At 42.0% G+C, this 25,196-nt stretch overlaps 1 protein-coding gene across 1 annotated transcript in view; it reads right to left on the bottom strand.

Annotated features, from left to right (window-relative positions):
• Window positions 1–4,750: 4,750 nt before the first annotated feature.
• LOC126354806 (inactive selenide, water dikinase-like protein) overlaps window positions 4,751–25,196 on the bottom strand; it is a 64,894-nt gene continuing 44,448 nt past the window's right edge. The window contains exon 2 of the mRNA XM_050004726.1: window positions 4,751–6,202. The gene's annotated coding sequence lies outside the window, so the exon portion shown is untranslated. The remainder of the gene's footprint in view (window positions 6,203–25,196) is intronic.

Consider the following 25,196-nt stretch of genomic DNA (forward strand, 5'->3'; position numbering starts at 1 on the left):
CCAAAACCGGTAACTGCATTTTAGTTCTTTTTGTGGAAATTGTCACAACAAAAGGTTATAGAAAAGCAAGACTTAGTTAGATGAAAAGTAAGCCCCCAGAAATTATACAAACATTCCAAGAAACATTAAGTCTGATTCAGTGAGCAACCCACAACTGAGGATCATATTGATAAGATTCAGTTTTCAAAGCTATTTTATTAGCATGACCACTGTACCATCATCATTGGATGTTACACAGCACTTAAGCCACCTGAGAAGTGCCGGTCTTCTCCACACCGACAATGAAGCAATAGTAATGCTAATAAACTATCATTTACAAACCTGCAGATTTCTCCGTTTTTTCAACATTCTAAGAAAGCAGCTGACACTGAAGATGCAAAAAAATTATACAAGTACACTGCCTAAAAGAAAAGGCACAGGTCACACCAGCCAAAAGTACAGCTTGTAACACCAATGCACTTAACTTTAGATGCACACTAAATAGATGGCAGAGTTAAAGGAATTCTGTACATTACATGCAACTTTTGGTTACATGAAAAATGTACCAAAGTATGTTTGAAATCCATTAGTGACAATCTATAGTGATTGTGTTCCTACTGTTTAGAACAAGAAAACGTGCTTAGCCTCAGCAGTGACACCAACTGATAAAATTTTAAAAGTGTTAATAATTGATACAGACATTTTGAAAAGCGAGATATGATTATTGACAGCACAAAATAAGGACCTGAAGTGCCAAGTGAACTGTAGTTGTACGAAAACAACAGTTGTTGTGGACCATAAACAAGGAAATGAGCAAAACATTAACAATGGTCAAAGATGCGAGGCTGGCTGATACAATTTCTCACTCCTCAAAACAATGTGTAGCAGTTTTGGAACAAGGAGCTGTATTTATAGGTCCTAGTAAATTCTTAAACTATAAATGTCTGGAGAAAGAAGATTTACATTTTAACAGATTGGGTTCCGAAACATGTAGTAGAATGTTCACTGACACCTGTGGTATAATATGAAATAAGGAGATGTTAAAGAATCCAAACAAGTTCCAACCAATAGTAAATCTAAAACTGTAAGTAGAGCTGAGACTAGATAGCATATATCATGCACTAAAATATAAATGGGTTAAATGCTGAATACTCAGATGATGAAAGTTCTAAACTAGATGAGCTTCAAATTCTGTTCAAGTTTAAAAATATTGAAGTCATTTGTTTAAATGACCTCTGGTTTAGTGAAGGTTACTGAAAAATATGAGATTTTGGAAAACCAATGTGGCTTTCAGTGTGGAAAAAGCACATAGATGCAATTAACAAGTTTGTGGAGAACATTAGCACATCACTAGACAATATAAATAAAGTTGCAAGGATCTTTTGTGTCCTCAAAAGCTTTCGTCTTTTTATCACTCACTTCTTATCCATAAACTTGACAAGTATGGAATTAGGGGGTAGGTAGTGTTCTACACTGGCTTACTTCATACATGTGAAATAAGAAGCAAAGAGTGGATGTCTCTACAAATGCAACAAATTATTCTTCCAAATACTAAGACAGTCATATAAAGTGTCACTGAAGGTTCTATCCTAGAATCTATTTTGTTTCTATTCTACATTAACGACCTGTCAATCAACATAAATTCCCCATCACTTTTATCTGCAGATGACACATCTGTATTACTTGAGGAGCATGAGACCATTCCCGTCAGCATCATCAGTACAATAGGTTACTTAGAAACATGGTTTCATCCCAAGAACACATGTGATCCAGTTCAGAACAAAACAGTCAACACCCCACGAAACTGATAAACCATAACAATAAAAACCTAGACGTGAATTCTATGAAACTTTTAAGATGAACCGAATTTAAATGGGAACAAACATGTGGAATATCTAGTAAACAAACTATGTAGCTTTGCAATGCAAATATTGGCAAATGCCACTGACATGGACACACACAAAATTGTGTACCATAGCTACTTCCAGTCAATTGTAAGGTACAGTGGTATTTTTTTGGGAAACTCTAGTGACCTAATGCACATTCTGAAATAACAGAAAAGAATTATTAGAAATGTCTGCTGTACACACAACTAAATCATGTCATCCATTGCATAAAAATCTGGAATCATTAAGAGTACCCTCTATATGTATCTGATTTTTGTGTACCAATTTAGAATATGCAAGAATAACTGCTTTGATCACACTCTCAAGACAAGAAATACAAAAACAAACCATGGAGATTCCATGATGGAAAGTAAAAATATTATGAAAATGATAGTTCCTACGCAGCATATGTTGGAAAGTGAGCTTTCAGCCAGCAACACCCCCCCCTCCCTCCCCCCCACCCCCTCTCAGGGGGGCGAGGACTGCAAACACAACTCACTAACACACGGCCACAGTATCTGGCCAAGTCTGGCTCCAGCTGCCAGACATTGTGGTTGAACGCATAAGGCCAGCTCACTTTCCAACAGTCTTTTTGTAGTGACTATCTGTGACTCAGCATCTCCACTGTACAGTGAATAGCAACTATCCTTTTCATAATAAATACAGAAAATTTTATGCTCCCTGCTCAGCGTTTAAACTCCTATGCTAAAACTCCCCAGTATCTGGGAATTAAAATTTATAACCAATCAAAATCCAAGAACATTTTGCATATCTACCTAGATTCCCTGAAACAAAAGCTACATGGTACTCTTGCTTCAGCAATGTTACTACTAAGCTGAATATTTCATGAACAATGAACCGAACATTTGAGCAGAATGCAGTTTATAAATTGTCTTCTTATGTGAATATGTTCACAAAAAAGTTGCATTAATGCGTAAATAGAACTCTGATCTTATTAATGGTAGTTATATAAAACTGAAATTGTATTAACCATGTTTTGACATGTCTCCAGTATTCTATCAAATGATTAGCACATGTATGTTACATTCTCACTGTTATAAACTTTTTTTTATATAGAATTATGGACACTCAAAGTTGGACTATCAAAAATATTAGGAAAAGATAGATTGTTACTTACTGTAAAGATGACCCACTGAGTTGCAGATAGGCAAGATGAAAAGACTGCTAGCTTTCGGCTAACAACCCCCCCCCCCCCCCCCCCCAAACACACACACACACACGACCACTACTGCTAGCTGCTCCGATTGGAATGTGGCTGTCCTGTGAACAGCATTCTGGAGTGTGGCAGATAGCAGGATACAGTTGGGGGGAGCGGGGAGGGGGGGGGGGGAGCACTGTCTGGTGGGGCATGCAGGGACTAGAAACTGCCAGCTGCAGCATCGGGAAGTGGAATGTTGAGGGGAAAATCAGGAGTGGGGAAGGGGACAGAATGGGCAGGTATCTGGCTGAGGGTGGCACACCAAGAGGGTGAGGGAATGCGAAAAGGGAGGAGGTGACAGGACAAGGGGGCAAAAACGGTTGGATGGGGGTGTGTGGGAACAGCATATTGCCAAAGATTGAGATCAAAATAATTTCAGGAGCAGAGACTGTATTATCCTTAAAACAACATTCCCTCACCCTCTTCGTGTGCTGCCCTCAGCCAATGTACCTGGCTGTCTTTTTCCCCTTCTCTGCTCTTTTCCTTTTCCACTCACCATTTTTTTCCCCTACACCCCACCTCCAAGTGCTGCACATGCAACGCCTTGCCAAGTAGCTCTCTCGCCCACCTGTACCCTCACCCCTATCCTTCCCCACCCCACTCTAGATTGCTATTCGTATTGACAGTATCATTCTGGTCAGAGCTGCCAGTGGCACTGGCCATGTGTGCTTGTCTGTGTGAATGTGTTTTATTTACTGAAAAAGGTTGTGGACAGAAGCTATAATGTGTGTCTTTTTTCCATTGTGAGTATCAATCTATTCTTTTCCTAACATTGTTGTTTATAGATTTATGGAACATATGTTGCACTTGCATACTACAAGTTTTCTGGAGATATTACAGATAGTATGTAGGAATTAAGTGGTTTACACCAAGTGCTTATCATGTGAAATCCAGCTTCCTTTGTTCATTCAGGAGCTGCACAAAGCAGCAGATAGCAGAGCTCAGGTAGATACTAAGAACACACAAGGCAAGACAGATGGCTTCCAAGCAAACGGTATTCAGTATGTCTTTCTTAATTGAGAGGCATCATCAGACATAAATGTCATAAAATTCCAGATGCTTCTTGCATTCCTCAAAGTGGGTTCACCATGCCACTGCTGTTAATGATTGTATATATAAACTTAGTGGATATCTCTATTCTTATGAAGATGTTTGCAGTCAAAGTAGTTACAACTGTTAGGGAATCACTACAAAATCTGGATCAACTTGCAGATGATCAGCACACTGAGCAAAGATTGGCTGCTAATTATGAGTAAACAAATGTAAATAACACAGATAAACAGGCAACACTGATTACACAGCTTACAAGAAAGATTTTTACAAAACCCCCAGTCAACCAATCCTTTTGTTTTGTACACCAGCCTGGACCCTAATCAAATCAGATCAATAGAAGAGCTACAAAAGGTTTAAAGAAATGTACAATTCAGAATGGGTTTGTTTAATCAATGCAAGTGTCACAAATGTCTAGCAAAATGCCATAGGAGACAGATAAGGAAGACTGTGCACGATAAAGAACCTTACACACAAAATTCAGTTTGCGTTTGTTCCCAAGTGAATCACATAATAAATTACTTCCACCTACATAAATTTTCACAATGACAATGACACTTCCAAGTAATAATATTAATAATTATTATACTTTTATTTATATGATAATAAACACAACTTCTTTTTCACAGTTTACTTTTATTTTCCTCCCAGAATAATTTTTGTCATAAAATTCTAGCCTTTGCTTGCCCAAAATCTTACATTAAAATTCTTACATTTTAAAACAAAACTTTCTGTAGTTGTAGTAAATGTTATATGACAAACTTTATTGTATTATTACGAACTATGTAACAAAATCAGAACATTACATAACCAAGCATGAGGGGGACAAAAATACATCAAACAGCAAAGTTGTCAATATGTAAATAAATCTTTTATCAACACAAATAATGATGTAAGCAGAACTTATATGTATTGTAGGATATTTGTTCTGATTTTAGGTATTACATCCCTATAATTACATAAAATCCAAACCAATTTAAACCAACAGAACATTTAACAGAAATTCATGCTCAAATGAACTATATATTTGCAAACAAAGTTGGTTAAATTCAGAATAGGAATCACTTCATAAATTTAAGACTCTAATATTAAAATCTGACACTCTAAATAACTTCCACTTCTCTCAAAATAAATTTATGTCTTTGATAGAATTCCACACAGTCAATCGTCTTGCCATATTATCAAACTGTCACATAGTTCACTTCAAATGCAATACCTTGAAGATATTAAGGCATAGTACATATTTCAACTCCCTCCAGTTACAAATGAGATAATATGATTGATATAATACTAATGTGAAAAATAAGCTATTTCTAAAATGTAACTGCTTAAGCTAAGAATATGAAATGCACAAGACAAGGATTTTAAAAAAATATGTGCAAATATAAACCACTCTAACAATGTATATGCTCCCTCTGATGGCACCAGAAAAAGCAAAGCTTCTTTCAGATCTACACTTTCAACATTTGTTACATATTCTTTCTATTTCAATATTTCAATTATCTCTTAAAATAATGCAAAAAATGTTCATGGCATTTATTGATACTCTATATAATGAAGCACAACAGGAGAGTGCTATTTTCAACCAGGACAGAATAATGGTCTACTATATACACAATTGGCTACATCAACTTCCACAGTCCTAAAAGTCATATCTCTAAATGTGGCATTCAGTCAGTAAAATATGAACACACTGCTATAAATTTCTTGCTCTACTTGTTGGCTTTCTGACAGTTAAGGTTACAGAAGAATATAACATTCCTCATAAACTTCAGGTTACCAGAAATTAATTCAACAGTTCAGTTCAATAAAGAAACCACTGTTCAAAAGCTAAAAGCAATAATTTGTTTAAATTCATTTCATTCAGCATGTGCAAACAAATGAATATTTACATGATTCAAAAACATTTGAAACACGATAATTTATGTAGTAACATGATGACACTATTAACATTGTGCTGTCAGTTTTTAAGTTCCCATGAACTTAAAACATTTCTTCCAGTAATCAGGTTGATATCTGAGGTTGCTGTGAGTGTAAATCATGAAGGGTTTCACTATCTCCAGAAAACCTGGAAAGGAACAGTGGGCAATTATAGTTACAGTATATTTACAAATCTAAATATGCACTAAAATATTCTAATGAGCAAAAACTCTCACTAGCATGTCATTCCACATATACTTCTAGGAAAATTGATATTAGGCATGTCAATGCTCATAAATTATATAATGATATAATATATCATAAACTTACGCAGGTCTTCAGTTCATTACTAAATTTTCCCCACAAGTTAATTTGTGTATTCATTTAATGACACGCTATACATTTGACTCTCCTCTCATTCTACAATTTAACTTATGCATACTCATTTATGATCAACAGCCAGCAGATTCTGCCATACTGAAGGAACATTCATCAATCAAAGTGGCAGGATTTTGATGGTTCACACTAGCAAAGGCAAATGCTGACACAGCATAGAGCTGAAGGAACCAGTAGCAAATATTTTCATTAAAGCAACTAGACAGCGTGCGTCAAAACTTAAGATAGAGAGAACTATACAGATACGGCTTTTCCAATGAGCTAATCTAATAAACACCACCAGACATCCAGGCACAGTGTGTCCGCTACCCATTCTTAGAACTGTCTTGTACTGCACTCATGATGCGCACATTACTAACAAGCACTATAATAATAATAATAAAAAAGCTGTGAGAATCTCCTAGGAGATGGACACAGAGAGGGGAGAAGGTAGTGTGTTCAATGTATGTGTATCATGCATGTGCGGGTGAAGCCAAGAGGAAAAGGCCATTAAGCACCAAAAGATAAAAGGAAGTGAAGGGAAGGAATAGTTAATGAATGGAAATGCCAAGACAACAGAAATTACCAAAAATTAAATGAAATGCCCCACTAGAGCAAAATATTCTGTTCTATACAACAAAGAACATGGAACGGAGTAAGAAATCATCAACAACAACCCAAAAGCTTACATGAGAAATTTGGAACCAGACACTATATCACAACATCAAGACCCTCTCTAGAAGTAATGAAACAGACAAGAGTTATTTTGCATATTAATATAATGTTGGTGCTATAATGGTTCTTTCACTTCAAAAAAGCTACAGATGTTTAATCATTGGTAAAGGCCACAAAAGAAAATTGTGTGGGACTTATTATCAAGAGCACAATTTCTTCGTGCACTGAACTAAAAATAGCAACACAATAGAAACCAATTCTGTGAACAGTCCATTCACTAATTTTCTTCGTTACTTAAATTTACACAAGTCTTAATTACAAAATTTCATGTTATCCTTCAGTTTTTCCCTGAGTATTTGTTGACAAACCATAACCCCAAGTCCTGTGCAAGGCTTATTCACCTGGCTAACATGCAGCTGAGTGGTGGAGCAGTTTCAGGTCTGGAGAAAAGACTTAACTTTGCTCCCACCCCTAGTTCATACTAATCACAGACATCAGCAAAGCTACGGCCTAAAGCTGTTGAGGAACATCGAGAAACTTGTGCTCTGATGAGAACTAAGGTTGCAAAGTCAAACATTACCATCAGAGAAAGGGCAGCCATTCCGGACCAGTGTGCCCTGAGATTGTTGTTTTAATGCTGAAAAAGGCACTACTACTGTTACACTCTCCAACAAGGACTGTACTAAGATGATGCAGAGCCTGTTAGATGACAACTCCTACAGGAAGATCAATGCTGACCTTGCCAAGAAGATGGAGAATGAGACCGGACTGATAAGTTACACGAGGATGTCAAAAGAAATTAACAAAGGACTGTGGTCTGCCCCAGGAACTGGAACATCTCAGAACTATACTACAGAAAAACAGTTATGCAAAATCGCCTATTGAGCACTCTCTTCATGCCACCATTACAGTACAACCTGTAGAGATCGAAGTAATCATGGAGGAGGAGGTAACCACAGCCATTATACTGCATACCAACATAGCACACTAGCGGAAAAAGTCAGGTGCATACTGAAAAAGCACCAAGGAAGAATTGTCTTTTGCCTGCTCAATAAAACACCAGCATAATTGGGAAGCATCAAAAATGAGCTCAGTCTGCAAAAGGCCACAGTATATCAGGTTCCACACCACTGTATGTACCATTGAAGACTGATGCTGATAACACCAGTGACATACTGGACCAATGTATCTCAACAAGCCAGCAGTCTCAGGGCATTGTATGTCAGAGAATCATGTGCTAGAATAAGAAGGTACTAGGGTTTTAGCAGACTTCAAAGAATAAGAAGGTACTAGGATTTTAGCAGACTTCAAAACACTTGGGCAGTGCTGTAGAGAATCCATCAAAATTTACACCAGGGACAATCATATACTATGACTGTGGTTATAAACTCTGTGCACCCTTGGGAACTCAGTTCGACAGCACTCCTAACGACAATGACATGTCTGATTGGCAAAATATTGTGCCCATTTACACTATCAACCGGCACTACACCCTGGACTGTAAAAAAAAATATTTAGGAGTAAAGGAGATCACTCACCAAATAGTACAGACATTGAGCCATCGACAGGCACACAAAAGAATGAAAACTTGCTCTCTTTCGGATAAATCTTTTAACAAGCTGGAGAACGCACGCAGAGGGTTAGCAGAGGTAGAACTATTACGCGAATGAAGGGGGCATTACAAGGGCAACTCCATCAGCATACTTAAAAAAGATGTTGCTGGGTGGAAGGATAAGTTGGAAGGAGGGAAAGTTGGGTTTAACATGCCATCGACATCAAGGTCATTAGATGGATTGTGGCAACAATAGGGAAGAAAATCAGCAGTTCCCTTTCACTGGGACCATCTTGGCATTTGCCTAGATCAATTTACAAGGTGCAGGTGCGTGTAGGTCTAGGTGCAGGTGCGTGTAGGTCTAGGTGCAGGTGCGTGTAGGTCTAGGTGCAGGTGCGTGTAGGTCTAGGTGCAGGTGCGTGTAGGTCTAGGTGCAGGTGCGTGTAGGTCTAGGTGCAGGTGCGTGTAGGTCTAGGTGCAGGTGCGTGTAGGTCTAGGTGTAGGTGCGTGTAGGTCTAGGTGTAGGTGTAGGTGTAGCTGTATGTAGGTCTAGGTCTAGGTGTAGGTGTAGGTGTAGCTGTGTGTAGGTCTAGGTGTAGGTGTAGGTGTAGGTGTGTGTAGGTCTAGGTGTAGGTGTAGGTGTGTGTAGGTCTAGGTGTAGGTGTAGGTGTGTGTAGGCGTAGGTGTAGGTGTAGGTGTGTGTAGGCGTAGGTGTACGTGTGTGTAGGCGTAGGTGTACGTGTGTGTAGGCGTAGGTGTACGTGTGTGTAGGCGTAGGTGTACGTGTGTGTAGGCGTAGGTGTACGTGTGTGTAGGCGTAGGTGTACGTGTGTGTAGGCGTAGGTGTACGTGTGTGTAGGCGTAGGTGTACGTGTGTGTAGGCGTAGGTGTACGTGTGTGTAGGCGTAGGTGTACGTGTGTGTAGGCGTAGGTGTGTGCGCGCGTAGGTGTAGGCGTAGGTGTGTGCGCGCGTAGGTGTAGGTGTAGGTGTGTGCGCGCGTAGGTGTAGGTGTAGGTGTGTGCGCGCGTAGGTGTAGGTGTGTGCGCGCGTAGGTGTAGGTGTGTGCGCGCGTAGGTGTAGGTGTGTGCGCGCGTAGGTGTAGGTGTGTGCGCGCGTAGGTGTAGGTGTGTGCGCGCGTAGGTGTAGGTGTGTGCGCGCGTAGGTGTAGGTGTGTGCGCGCGTAGGTGTAGGTGTGTGCGCGCGTAGGTGTAGGTGTGTGCGCGCGTAGGTGTAGGTGTGTGCGCGCGTAGGTGTAGGTGTGTGCGCGCGTAGGTGTAGGTGTGTGCGCGCGTAGGTGTAGGTGTGTGCGCGCGTAGGTGTAGGTGTGTGCGCGCGTAGGTGTAGGTGTGTGCGCGCGTAGGTGTAGGTGTGTGCGCGCGTAGGTGTAGGTGTGTGCGCGCGTAGGTGTAGGTGTGTGCGCGCGTAGGTGTAGGTGTGTGCGCGCGTAGGTGTAGGTGTGTGCGCGCGTAGGTGTAGGTGTGTGCGCGCGTAGGTGTAGGTGTGTGCGCGCGTAGGTGTAGGTGTGTGCGCGCGTAGGTGTAGGTGTGTGCGCGCGTAGGTGTAGGTGTGTGCGCGCGTAGGTGTAGGTGTGTGCGCGCGTAGGTGTAGGTGTGTGCGCGCGTAGGTGTAGGTGTGTGCGCGCGTAGGTGTAGGTGTGTGCGCGCGTAGGTGTAGGTGTGTGCGCGCGTAGGTGTAGGTGTGTGCGCGCGTAGGTGTAGGTGTGTGCGCGCGTAGGTGTAGGTGTGTGCGCGCGTAGGTGTAGGTGTGTGCGCGCGTAGGTGTAGGTGTGTGCGCGCGTAGGTGTAGGTGTGTGCGCGCGTAGGTGTAGGTGTGTGCGCGCGTAGGTGTAGGTGTGTGCGCGCGTAGGTGTAGGTGTGTGCGCGCGTAGGTGTAGGTGTGTGCGCGCGTAGGTGTAGGTGTGTGCGCGCGTAGGTGTAGGTGTGTGCGCGCGTAGGTGTAGGTGTGTGCGCGCGTAGGTGTAGGTGTGTGCGCGCGTAGGTGTAGGTGTGTGCGCGCGTAGGTGTAGGTGTGTGCGCGCGTAGGTGTAGGTGTGTGCGCGCGTAGGTGTAGGTGTGTGTGTGTGCGTAGGTGTAGGTGTGTGTGTGTGCGTAGGTGTAGGTGTGTGTGTGTGCGTAGGTGTAGGTGTGTGTGTGTGCGTAGGTGTAGGTGTGTGTGTGCGTAGGTGTAGGTGTGTGTGTGCGTAGGTGTAGGTGTGTGTTTAGGTGTAGGTGTGTGTTTAGGTGTAGGTGTGTGTTTAGGTGTAGGTGTGTGTTTAGGTGTAGGTGTGTGTTTAGGTGTAGGTGTGTGTTTAGGTGTAGGTGTGTGTGTGTGGGGGGGGGGGGGGGGGAGTAGTTGCATATGCGTGCTTTAGCTCATTAAAGGATTATTCATAAGCTAGCATGTTTTGATTCTGCCGTGAGCCTGTCAAGAGCTTAATGCTTCTACTTTTCAGTGAAGTGGTCTGCTTTACTACTACATTATCCAGATTACACCAAAAACTTTCCATAAAAAGAATGTGTGCCATGCCTTGCTTTCAAATGCAAATTTCACATCACTGTTGTCCAAACTGAAACCTTCCACTGTGGCATATGAGTTATTTTTTGTGGGATTTATCACAAAATGTATTGAATTAACTTTTTATGGGACATCAAGATCGCCTACAACTGGCTCAATACAACACATTTAATTTTCTGCGTACTACCTGTGACAGACGGAACTAACTGATCCATTTGGGTTACAAAGTAAGGTAGGAGCACACAATGCAATAATGACCCTCCTATGACTTACTTTAGAAGATGGTTAAAGGAAGACAAATCTATGTTTACAGAGCGAGAGGAAGTTTTTGTAATACAGGGAGGGAAATGTTATATAAAACCTATATAGATACCAGACTGCAGTTAGAGTCTATGGACATGAAAGTGAAGCAGTAACTGAAAAGGTAGTGAGACATGACTATGACCTATAACCTCTGTTATTCAGTCTGTACATTGAGCAAGCAATTAAGGAAACCAAGGACATATTTAAAAAGGAAATCTTTGATGTTTGCCAGTGTTACAGTAATTGGAAATGGCAAAAGACTGAAGTGCATTTTTTTGAAAATAGATTACAAAACTAACATTGAGAAACATAAAAGAGTAATGTAAAGTAGTCTAGTTAAATCAATCGAGGCTGATGGAATTACTGTAGGTTACAAAATGAGGCTCTAAAAGCAATTGACCAAGTTCTGCAATTAGGGAAGCAAACAGCTATACTAGAAAAGATATAAATGCAGACTGACAATAGCTACAAAATAATATTTCAAAAACAGAAATCTGTTAGCATTCAATATAAAATGATCCTGGCTCATAAATAAGATGTCAATCTGGTAAAGAAAGAAAGTGTAGGGGGTAAAATGGCACAAAGATATCAATGTTTGAATACAGTAAGCGGGCTCAAATCGACTTTGGTTGCATTAGTTATGCAGAGGTTCAGCGGCTTGCATAGGACTGACTAGCTCAGAGAGAGAAATTATTAATAGTGGAATGTAACTTCTTAGCACCAGCCAATCTGCAAGAAACATTTAAAATTATTCAACCAACACTGGAAATCAACTGCATTCTGGGTCAGACTCCTAAGAACACGGAATAAATAAAATACGCACTATTCATTCTCACTGCCAACAGAATGGAATTCCATGTCAATGGAATGTAGATAATACATTCACTGAAAAAATATTTTGAGATTGACACTGACAGTCCCGCGAGTCTTGTGCTCAATTTGGAATTTTTCTTAGCCACACAAACCTTGCTGTCTGATTATTTCATCACTACTCTACCACAACCTGATTCTGTTGTTTAAACAGATTTTTTTAAATACTCAACTATTTGATGCTTACTACCACAATATAAACAGAAATTTTGTTAAAATAACAAAATGGCTTAAATAAAACTGAAATCTGCAAAAAATAGTACCAAAATTTATCATTAAATAAAGATATTTGTCAACAGTTTTGTACCTAAATGGACTGAAGACATTAGATTGCAAATTTCCAAGAAAGGCTATAGCAGCCTCGGTCTATCTGACATATAATAATAATAATAAAAATAATGAATAAGAAACAAGTATCAATTACTGAAACGGGTTGATATTACCACCAAATCCATAATTTTCAAAGTGGCTTTATTATTTGGTGAGAAATTGAAGTTTTATTAAACAGAATGAACAGGTCCTTTGAATAGGTTTGTGGAATTTATTTATTATTTTTCAAAATGAGAAGAGCTCCATAGAACCTTCTCTCTTTATGTAACAAAAAGACAGATATAAACATCAAAATGAGTAACATCAGGAAATAACACTTACGCTATATCGTTAATCTTACAGCAAACATAAAACAAGAATCAGATCGAAGCACCTGCTATCATCAGCACTATTCAACACATAGAAGAAGAAGTCATAATAGATGACATACAGAGATGAGGCAACTTGCCAATTTGCAACAGTAACTTAAGAATAATGTTTGTAGATGATTAGAAGATAAGATAGTATCTAAATCAAATCATGTGAGCAACAAATTTAATTTACAAATATCTACACAGAAGCCCAGAGGAAGGCATTCAATATGAAAATCCAATAAGACCAAAACTTTATCAAAAAACAATTGAATAAGTTTAAAAAATTTACACACTTGACCTTAAAAACAAGAGAAAAGTGGCAAGCTGTCTCACTAATTTAAATAATTACAAGTTTCATCCAAGCAATAAATTATTACTTTACCAGTAAGTTAGAATACTGTCATTACTCAACCTCACAGAGTAATTCAAAATAACATTACTGCTCTACGACAGAGGCAACGGCGCTCTAACCTAAATGGACAAGCCTAACTGTCTCTGTCGTGCAAGCTACATGGTTAGCACTATTCCTACATTTCCTAACTTTGCACTTTTCACTAATCTAATGTTTTACGATGGTTCTGACTGTTGCACAGCAATTTTACACAAAAAGTGATGGAACTGTATTTTAACAGGACCGCTGTTATTGTCTATAAACATAAATGGTCTGGGAGACAGGATAAGCATCAGCCTGCTGATAATGCTGTGGTGTAAGAGAAGGTGTCATCGCTGAGTGACTGTAGGAAGATACAACATTTATTAAATATCTGAGTGTGACGTTGCAAACCAGTATGAAATGCAACGAAAATTTCAAACAAATAGTCAACTTTGGTTAAAGAGGAGAATTTTAGGAAAGTTGTTCATCTGTAAAGGAGATTGTATTTAGCACACTAAAGTGCGCATCATTTATGACGGCGGCTGAGTTTAGGTTCATTCTGCGCATCTGATGTCACAAAACACAGTCGGCCAATGAACAGAGAATGACATTGCCAGAGCTCAACTGCAGTACAGAGCACAGATGAGTGTCTTCAGATTTAGAAACGTTCACTCATAAATAAAGTAATTGAACAAAAGCAACGTCTTGATAGCAGACTTTCTATAAAAGAAAGTTTGGAAAAAGCATTCTTTATACCAACTGCTTCTTCATATTCTATTAACTAATTAATAAGCAATAAGTCTCCTAATTCAGGCGATAGCAAGGAAATTCATTCTCACTAACTGCTTTTTCGCAATAAAGAACAGCGGTAATTATTTCCTATTGTACTTTGACGAAACATGAGTAATTCATAGTCATACCAACAGTGTTTGTCAGTATTTTGCCTGACTCATTAAAATCCTCTAGGAATCCAGTTGAACGATGAGCTGCGTTAGCGTAATGGTTAAGGTGTTGGGCTACTAAGATAAAGGTTCCGAGATCAAATCTTGTTCGGTGCTTCATATTTTTTTTACTTGAATACAATATCGAAGTCTTATTTCATGAATTTTATTCGTTTGAATGTGATTTTTTGAAATTTCTAGTGGCAACTAAAATCACCCATACGGAAAGTATGCGCTGTGGACTTTTACTACTGCAAACTCTTCAAAATTTCGTGGAATGGTTTGCTACATTTAATGCTGCACAATAACTGCGTTGAACATCGAAACGAAATTAAGTCATTTATGGGGAAAAGGTATCAGTCAAGAAGACGTGTAAAAATCAAATTTTTGGGCCAAATAGTTTTTGTGAAATCGAATGATAAGTGTGTCAAAGCAGTCGGAACACCATGTGTCTGCACAGGTGAGCAGTGCAGTGATGACAATATCACACAAAGCGCGGGATGCGGGGAGCACGTCTCTGAAGTAGTGAAAGGGTTAATGTGGCCTTGGTGGCTTTACTTCATAAACTGCGCGCTCCCCCCTAAACGTAAGTTTGGAAACTATACTATAGCGCTGCTTCTCTTGGCGCGTGCAACTGGCAACGCAGCAATCTCCCGCATCTGGGCAGGCATGCGCGAGCCGCCAAGATAAAAGAATTGAACTATATTGTGATGTATTGCTGATTAATGTTTGAGTGTTTGGCATACAAATCAGGCTGAATTAAAGGATGACGACAAAGCAATTTAGGAGCAGGATTTTTGATTTGCTACCAGTAAATTTGAACAACACACAAGTATTACGGAGTTGCTGCCAGAACTCAAATGGAAATCCACGGAGGGAAAGCAACATTCTTTTGAGTAGAACTAATTTGGGTTTTAACTTTTCTTGCAATATTTTAAACATAGTTATATAACATTTAACTTAGAGGGAGGGAGTGAAGGGAGGGGGGGGGGGGGGTGGAGAATTAATGTGGATGCATGGTATCATGGCAATATAAATTAATAATATCTTCTTGGGCTTCTTGGGTTGGTTAATATCTCACAAGCTTTCGAGCGAGTTCTTCTCAGAAACTGTCAAGTGGTAAACGAGAGCTGTACCCTCCGTGTTATATAGCCTTGTTGCTGGCTGTGACATCACTGGTGCCCTCTTTCTTGCCAGCTATCAGGAATGCTTCAACCTCATCTGTCATTAGGAGGATGAAGGGATTTTGGGAGGCATCATAAAAGAAGTGAAACAAATAAAAATATTAGAAAACATCATCAATGAGGATGGCAGTTTGTAGCTCACCACAGCCCAGGACCCGGCAACAGTGTGAAGCGGGCATGACAGACAAGGGACATAAACATTACCACAGTTGGCAAGGAAGACAGCATCAGTGATGTCACAGCCAGCAGTTCTGCTATATAACAGTGAAGCAACAGCGACATGGCAGTCATTTACCACTTGACAATGACTGAGGAGAACTTGGGTTGAAAGCTCGTGGGAAGTTAACCACCTGACTCAGCTGGAAGTCCTGGAAAATTTTATTAATTCATACCACTGCAAACCATACATTACATACCTCTACATAGATGAAACATGGTGCAGCATTAAATGCCTGGGGAACTGTGTGCTAAGAAGGGTACCTGTTAAGCTCTCCAACCTTCCTGCTACGCTGCCAAGATGAGGAAACTATTCCAAGATTTGTCATGTTGCGTCATCACATGAACACTTCAGCAGCCAGAAGAATCTATCATCATGCCAACTCTGCCCTGCTGTGGGGAAGCTTACATTTCACTAGGAGGCAGCTGGATTAAAATGGTTGTAAGTTAATTCAAATGGTCGCAAGCTACTGGCTGTCCACCTGCAATTGACAGAGGTACCCTCGGAACTAGATTAGGAGTGGATCAATGTGGCCACCATAGCACAACAGGTGTCGTCAAAGAAACAGAATGAGAAATTCATCAGGGTCTCCCAACAGCAACACGGAGCAGAACAAAAATCTACTGAACGAACTGTATCAATACGCAGAGACATATTGACATGGGTGCCATTTCAGCACTTAAGATCAGTCTCAGCTTTGCACCAGCACCTCTGAGTACCCCAAGTGATACAGGTTGTGGGGTTGAGAAGCAATTGACAAGATGCCTGGTTTGTCTGTTTTGTTTTACGGCACAAAAATAACTAGAGTCATAATGCATCCAATTAGAACTGTAGAACACGAAGACAACCAATATGTAACCTACGTTAAATGGTTTCCTCATGGTGAGATGACCGAGAAGAGGTCGTTCAGTTGGCTGGGAGAAGCTTAATAACCTGGAGCTTTTTTCTGTGAAGGGAGGACTGGTAGTAATGTCAAAGTGACACCACCTGCTGCAGACGACAACATAGATCATCGGAGGGAAAGTAAGAACTAATGGGCTGAGGTACGAAGACTGCAGCCTGTGCAGCAGTGTTAGCAGCCTCATTTCCTGTCAGATCGAGGTGACCGTGAACCCACATAAACATCACAGTGGCTACATCATGAACAAGTGACATCTTTCCTGGACCCATTTCACTAGGGGATGGATGGTGTACAACACACAGGGGCTTTGAAGGGCACAGAGAGTCTGAACAGACGAGGCAATTGAAAAGCCTGCATTGTCAGATGTACAGCGTGACTTGATACGGGACAAAGAGCTCTGCTGTAAATGCTGAGCAGTATTCCAGAAGGCGATACTGAAAAACATTTGTGCCAGTATGGAGGCACACCAACACCAAGGTCAGTTCGGGAGCCATCAGTGTACACAAAGGTACTATCACGAAGTTCCGTGCAAAGGTTGTGAAACTGGAGGCGATAAAGTGAGGCCTGGAGTAGTGTCCTTAGGAAGCAAATGAAGGCCAAGGCGAACACAGGCCACTGCACAAAGCCAAGGTGGTGATGGGTTTACACCCACTGAGTAAGCTGCAGGCAGTGTGAAGTTAAGCTGCCTGAGCAAGAGCCAAACATGAACTCCAGCAGCTAAGAGAGAAGAGGGACGAGTCCCATACTGGCGATCAAAGGAGGCAACATAGGATGAGTTGCCAGGCATGGCAAATGGCATGCATATCTGCCGACGAGAAAGTCACGGTGGGAGGACAGTGGTAGTTGAGCAGGTTCTGCACACAGACTCAACCAGGCTAGTGTAAAATGTGCCAGTGGCCAAACAGAATCCCACTATGGTGGATAGTATTGAGACGGCGTAAGAGGGATGGACGTGCATATGCAAAACAAAACACGAAGTCTAGTTTCAAACGGACAAGGTAACCAGTATGAACATAGGAGAGTGGCTCAATCTGCTCCCCACTGAGGACATGTAGGCCACTGAGGGACTGCGTACAGTGGGCTGCCAGGTTATTAAAGACAATTGAGCCACTCCTGAATACCATGCTCAATGAGACAGGTTGAGGAGAAGTGCAATAGATGGCAAAATCATCACGAAAACCCCACTTGTAGAACGTCCAAATCAATGAGTATGGCCTCAGTCTAGAATTTCTGCAGAAAACAACTCCTGACGTGTGGACAAAGTGACAAGATGGTCAACTGCAGAATGCCACCGCACTCAAAATCCACACTGTGCAGTGGTTTGTAAACTGTGAGACTCAAGCCGACATACCAGCCAGGCATGAACCATACATTCCATGACCCTGAAAAACAGCTGGTGAGAGAATTGGGGTGGTAGCTAGAAGGAACGCATTTGTCCTTACTGGACTTAGGTATGGGTATGACAGCGGCTTCACGCCAATGTCTGGAAACGTGTCATCTGCCCAGGTGCGCTTGTGTGTATGAAGAAGTAGAGTGCTTGCCCGCAATAGAAAGATGCTACAATATCAGAATGTTAACATCATCTGGCCCTGGGGCGTAGTATCATGATGAACTGAGAGGATCATCTAAAGCCCTCATGGTAAAAGCACAGTGTAGCACTCACGATTCTGAGAAGAGAAGTATCATCCGAGCTTCCACCGCTTGTTTCCGATGAAGGAAGGCAGGGTGATAGTGGGAGGAGCTAGAAATCTTCACAAAATAGCGGCCCTAAGTGTTGGAGATGGCAATAGGGTCCACAATGTCCATTGTATGCTACTGTTAGGCTGGAAATTGGGGAATGGATATTGGTCCCAGAGACCCATCGGAGGTTGGCCCACACGACAGAAGAGGGACTGGAATTTTAGAAAGAACTAGTGAATGAAATCCAGTTAGCATTTTTGCTATCCCAAAGAACATGCCGACACTGTGCATGTAACTGTTTGTAACAAATGCAGTTTGCCTTCATAGGATGACAGTTAAAATGCAGGGAGCATGTTTCCAGGCACAAATTGCGTCACAGTACATCTCAGTCCACCAAGGGACTGGGACACAGTGTGCTAAAGAGGAAGTATCAGGAATGAAACGTTCTGAAGTGGCAAGGATAACATTTTTTGATATTCTATCTGGTCTCACAACTGGAGAAATAATGTTCTTCAAAGGTCGCCAGGGAGGAACAAAGCCTCCAGTTGGCTTTAGTAAGCTGCCATTCGGGTGTGCTCGTAGGTGGGGGCACACGTTAGCAAACAGATAATATACAAGAAATGGTCACTCGAATAGGTGTCAGAGAGGATGGACCACTCAAGACGATGGGCAAGCTGGGCAGTGCAGAGAGGTGGGAATAGGTGTGTGTGGAGTCCAAAGGGAACAGGAGTGCTATGTTAAACAGAGGAGATTAAGTTGATTGAGAAGACCAGCCAAGAGGGCACCTCTGACAGATTCTGGGAGAACACCAAAGGGGATGGTGCCCATTAAAGACGCCGAGCAGTAGAAAGGGGTAAATTAGCTGCCAAACAAGCTGGAGGAAGTCTGCCGTGGTGACGTCAAATGGCAGAGTGATGTAAACGGTGCAAAGGGTAACTGTCGAGTGAGGAAGGAAAATGCGATCATCATCAACAGCTAGAAGGCAGGTAGTCAGGGAGATGGGTTGACTATGGACGTCATCCTGTGTGAGCAGCACAACTTTCCCATGAGAATGCCACCTGCAGAGGGAAGGTCAAAATGGACCGGGAATAAATGTGAGAGCTCAAAGTGATTGTGAGGATGCAGTTTTGCTTCCTCAAGGCAGCGAACAAGTGGATGCTGTTATTCTAAGAGCAGCTGTAAATAATCGTTGTTGGATCAAAGACCGTGAACATTCCATTGGAGGAGAGCATGAGGCGGCTGCTAAGTGCCAGCCTTCGAAGACTTGCTGCCATACAGCATAGAGGCAGCAGCAACCTGCTCTACAAGGTCTACAGGAGCATCGGCTTTCTCCTCTGTCGGCCTGCGAGTCCAAGGCAGAAAAATGGTTGGTGGGCACTGGTGACACAAAGGTGGGCCAGGCAAGGATATCACACGGCGACACTGTTGAAGAGGATCTTTGAGTCGGTGAAGGAGAAGACCATTTGCCTTTGAATTCTTGATAGAAAGACTCATGTTGGTAGACGAAGGATGTAGGAAGTCTTCATGGGAGTGTTATTTTGTCCTTTCTGACCTGTTGGTTGTGTAGTTGGTGACTTCACCCCGTGAGGCAGAGGTTTGGTGGCATTTTGCACAGCTGGAGGAGAGGACAGAGACGCTACTATGCCACTGGGCGATTTCACTACCATGGTGCAAAATTTGAGGTCGCATGTCTGCATGGCCATGTCCTTTGTGGAGAACAGTACTGTAGGTACCAGATGGTAGAACACAGGTTTTCCAACTAGCCAACAACTTGCAAACGACCAGATAAGGCACTTTCTCCTTCACCGAGATCTCCTGGACAGCCTGCTCATTAAATACATGGGACAATCATGGGAGGAAGTGGCTTGGTCGCCATTGCAGTTGATGCAACGGGGATGAGGAGATGGGCATTTGCCCTTCCCTACCACAGGTTACACATATGGCTGGGTGTTGACAAGATTCTTGAGTGTGGTTGTACACATCTACTTTTTTTGTAACCTGATGGACTGCAATGACACCATCAGAGAGGTACATTTGGATTTCTGCCTTTGTTAAATAATATCGCAGGAAGAATTCAGCATTCGATGGGCCTCGACACAAACAGGATAGCCATGGAGGAGCAAATCTGCAAGCAGTTGTGCTTGAGAATCAGAAGTTGTCTCCAAAAGCAAAGTGCCATTGCATAAATGAGAGCAGGATTTCACAGGGTCAGCAATTGCAGTAGCAAAAGACTGTCCATCTTCAGCACATGAAACCATGAGAAACCTTGGTGCAGCTCTAAGGGTTTTTGAATTGTTAGCCTCATTCCATTTCATAACCACTTATGGAGAAGATGATTGGCACATGGTGAGAAAATCCCCCATGCTTGCCAGCATCCCTGATGGCACTCCTTCCAACTGGGGCCACTTTCAGAAGAGGGTATAACCACCTTAGATAACCGTTCACACCTCAGGTCGCACCACCCGAACACCTGACGGAGGGACTAATCAGCGATTAGGAAAGGTAGGAGCTCAGGCAATCACCCCTCCCTGGGCCTGGCCAGTACCGTATATTCTGATATTGACAATCGAAAATGCAGAATACATTTTCAAAAACAGCCCGGACATGGTCCCCAAGGGAGAGAAAAAAAGACCAGCAAGAAGACAAACATGCAACATGGAACAGAAAAGATGCTGTAAAGGCTGGGGCCTCATGGTAAAGATATCTAGCGAGAGTGCACACAACATTCATCGTAAAACGTGTCCAATTATTTCAAAATCTAAACCACCGTCATCTAACTTTACTACGGCTGAATGCTATGGACTTCACGCTATCCACAACAATCGCCTCATGGTTCTGACAGTAGATAAGGGCAGCACATGTGTCAATCTGAATAAAGCTGACAGCAGCGCTAAATTTGTTGATTCTCAAGGAGGATACCTTACAGAAACTGCCACGGGATCAGAGCACCTGAAACATTCATAATTGGAAGAGGCCTTTATTAAGAATCTCCTCCCTCAGGCATAAAGACCACCTATGCTCTATGGGCTACCGAAGTCCACAAAATAGTTTCTTCTCTTCAACCCACTGTGACAACACAGCCACAGAGCATACAGCAAGCCTACACACATGGATCGGTTCATCACCTCTATCACGGGCTATTTCTGTTGAGAAAAGTAGGAATAAAACCACCAAAGAAGAGAACAAGAAACTTGTGGTTTTTGTCTTTCTGTGGCACAGTCTCAGGAAAAGATTAGCTGGCTCGTGAAAACAACACCTCATCAGTGTTCAGTCCCCAGGAAAAAGCATCAACTCCTGAGGTCTGTGAAGGATGATCTAGGATTTAGAACTGGAATGAACAAAATAAAATGTCAGTGTGGCTGCTGCTACATCAAACATAACACACTGTGGAGCAATGATGTGCTTACGCCAATGCTAGACTGAAAAATCAGCTGTGGCAGAACATGCTAAAAAAGAAGTTGACACTGAATTCTTTCCAACAAAAGATTTGTCATTATAAGGATGAAGGGATTTCGTGATAGCACCATAAAAGCAGCAGAAATAAAAACATCAGAAAACACCACGAACAAGGATGGAAGTTCGCAACTCAGCAGTAAGGAACAGGGCACCAGCGATGTCACACTCACCAGCGCAAATATGAAACAGTGAGGCCACAACGATACAGCAGTCATTTACCTTTCAGAATGTCGGAGGAGAGCTCGGTTGAAAGTTCATGATATTTTAACAACTTCACACAGCTAGAAGCCTGAAAAATATTTTATTGGCATTAATGTGGGATCGTAATGACTGATGAAGTACAATTACTCCTTTTTGGAAGCATGCAAAAAATTTATATATCTTCGCTGATTTCTCAGCTCTTTTCTCTCCTAAATTATTTCTTAATTTTGACTAAACAAGCCTGTAGGTGGAGAAGATTCTCTAAATGGATGCAGTGCTGGCTGGGCAAGAAATGAGGCTTTTCACAAAATTAACAAACCAACATACAAAATTAATAAACAAAGTTGGTAACTTCCATTTTTTTTACTGGTTTCAGCTCCACCATCATCCACCACTTGTTTGGATGGAATTGTGTTACAAATGCATCACAACAGTGGCAGGAAAATAATCAGAATCAGCAACCCTAAAAGACGTAACAGTCAAATCCACTCTGGATGCGTCTCTATGAGCAGCCAGTTTTCTGCACTTTCTGCTTGTTTATCAGTTAACCTGCTCCTTCACTCTGCAGCAGTGTGCCGGACCGAGACTCGAACTCGGGACCTTTGTCTTCCGCAGGCAAGTGCTCTACCAACTGAACTACCCAAGCACAACTCACACCCCATCCTCACAGCTTTACTTCTGCCAGTATCTCGTCTCCTACCTTCTAAACTTTACAGAAGCTCTCCTGCGAACCTTGCAGAACTAGCACTCCTGAGAGAAGGATATTGCTGAGACCTGGTTTAGCCAAAGCCAGGCGGATGTTCCAGAAAGAGATTACTCTGCAGCGGAGTGTGAGCGGATATGAAACTTCCTGGCAGATTAAAACTGTGTGCCAGAGACTAACTCGGGACCTTTGCAGTTTTAATCTGCCAGGAAGTTTCATATCAGCGCACACTCCGCTGCCGAGTGAAAATCGCATTCTGGAAACCGCCCCCACGCTGTGGCTAAGCCATGTCTCCGCAATATCTTAAGTGCTGGTTCTGCAGGTTCGCAGGAGAGCTTCTGCAGAGTTTGGAAGGGAGGAGACAGGATACTGGCACAAGTAAAGCTTTGAGGACGGGGTGTGAGTCATGCCTGGGTAGCTAAGTTGGAGAGCACTTGCCCGCGAAAGGGAAAGGTACCGAGTCTCGGTCTGACACACAGATTTAATCTGCCAGTAAGTTTCATATCCCCCCCCCCCTCTCATATATATATAAAAAACAAAGATTCCAAGACTTACCAGGAGGGAAAGTGCCGGTAGACAGGCACAATAAAATAACACACAAACACAAAAAAGAAGGCACCTGGTCCAACCCGTGGTTTGAAAACCTGTAAACATAAGGCTGCCTGGGACTATTTCATCTCCAAGGAAATACTAGAGGAGAGGAAATCATCAACTGCACAAATATTGAAGGCAGAAGAGTGGCTGCTTTATGTGGAAAAACGCTTCACTTGCTGAAATGGAGGGTTTTCTTGGTCTTTTACTGCTTTCTGGTGTTGAGAAGAATTGGGATGTCCCTATTAGAGAATTATTCTCGGATAAAAAGGCAAATCCTACGTATAAGGCCACCATGTCAGTAAATAGACTCGAAGGTATAAGGAGAATGATAAGATTTTATGACAGGCATATCCTTGAAGCTCGATCTGCAGATGACAAACTTGCAGCTGTTCGCTGTGTATAGGAACTATTGCTTGACAAGTGTAGAAATAGAATGATTCCCAATGATTCGATCACAGTTGACGAACAGCTAGTCCCATTCCGTGGAACATGCAGCTTCACCCAGTATATGCCCTCTAAACCAGCCAAGTATGGCATAAAAATATTTTGCTTATGTGATGTATATCTGCATATGCTGTAGACGGAATTGTTTACACAGGAAGGAAGCTCCCTGAACCTAATCAGAAAAATCTTGGATTGAATATGGTGAAATATCTTGCTAAAAGCATTGAAGGATCATCAAAAAATATTACTGTTGACAACTTCTTTAGTAGTGTGCAGCTGGCAGAAGAGATGCTTCAAAAGCAAATAACAGTGGTGGGAACAATCAAACAAAATAAACCAGAAATTCCTAATGATATGAAACCATCTGCCTCGAGCGATTCATGCCTCTGTTTGCATTTAGAGGTGACATGGTGAGTTATGTTCCCAAAAAAGAAAGTCTGTAGTTCTCATTAGCACAATGCATCACGACAGAAACATTGGTGAAACTCATGCAAAACAGAAACCAGACATAATAAAGTTCTATAACTGTACGAAGGGTGGAGTAGATCAAATGGACCAGAAAATTCGTTATTACACTTGCAAGAGACAAACAAGATTATGGCCACCTGCATTATGGATGAATATCATGGACGTTGCAGCAATGAACAGTGAAATTTTATTTTCGGCCCAACATCTAACATACCATAGTGGAAGAAGTGATAAAAGGCATTTGTTCCTAAGAAATTTAGCAGACGAAATTGTAAGACCACTACTGGAACTTCGTATTCAGATCCCTAATCTTCCAAAGAAAATCGTTGATGCCATGCAAAGATGTGGTGTTCAAAAAGATGTCGTATTGCCGAACCAACTACCCGTTTCAGGAAAAAGAACAAGATGCAAATATTGTCCATATAATACACACAGGAAAAGTGCTATGACATGCATTAGGTGTAAAACCAAAATTTGTAAGGAACATAGTGGTGTTCTTTGTGCTTCTTGTTTGTCACATGTTGAAAACTAAGGAAAATGCAATTTTGTGTGAACAATGAATAATAACTTGTCAAAATATTGCTTATATACATAATATTGTGAATAATGAGTATGTTTTGATTGAAGAGAGGGGGGGGAGAGAGGGGGGGAGAGAGGGGGGAGGGAGAGGGGGGAGAGGGGAGGGAGAGGGGAGGGAGAGGGGGGAGAGGGGAGGGAGAGGGGGAGAGGGGAGGGAGGGGGGAGAGTGGGGAGAGGGGGGTAGAGGGGGGAGAGGGGGGCGAGAGGGGCAGAGAGGGGGGAGAGGGGGGAGAGGGAGAGAGAGAGAGGGGGGAGAGGGAGAGAGAGAGAGGGGGGAGAGGGAGAGAGAGAGAGAGTGGGGGACGAGAGAGAGAGAGAGTGGGGGACGAGAGGGAGAGAGAGTGGGGGACGAGAGAGAGAGAGAGAGTGGGGGACGAGAGAGAGAGAGAGAGTGGGGGGACGAGAGAGAGAGAGAGAGTGGGGGACGA

This window comes from Schistocerca gregaria, chromosome 3 (genome assembly GCF_023897955.1).
Source record: "Schistocerca gregaria isolate iqSchGreg1 chromosome 3, iqSchGreg1.2, whole genome shotgun sequence".
NCBI lineage: Eukaryota > Metazoa > Arthropoda > Insecta > Orthoptera > Acrididae > Schistocerca > Schistocerca gregaria.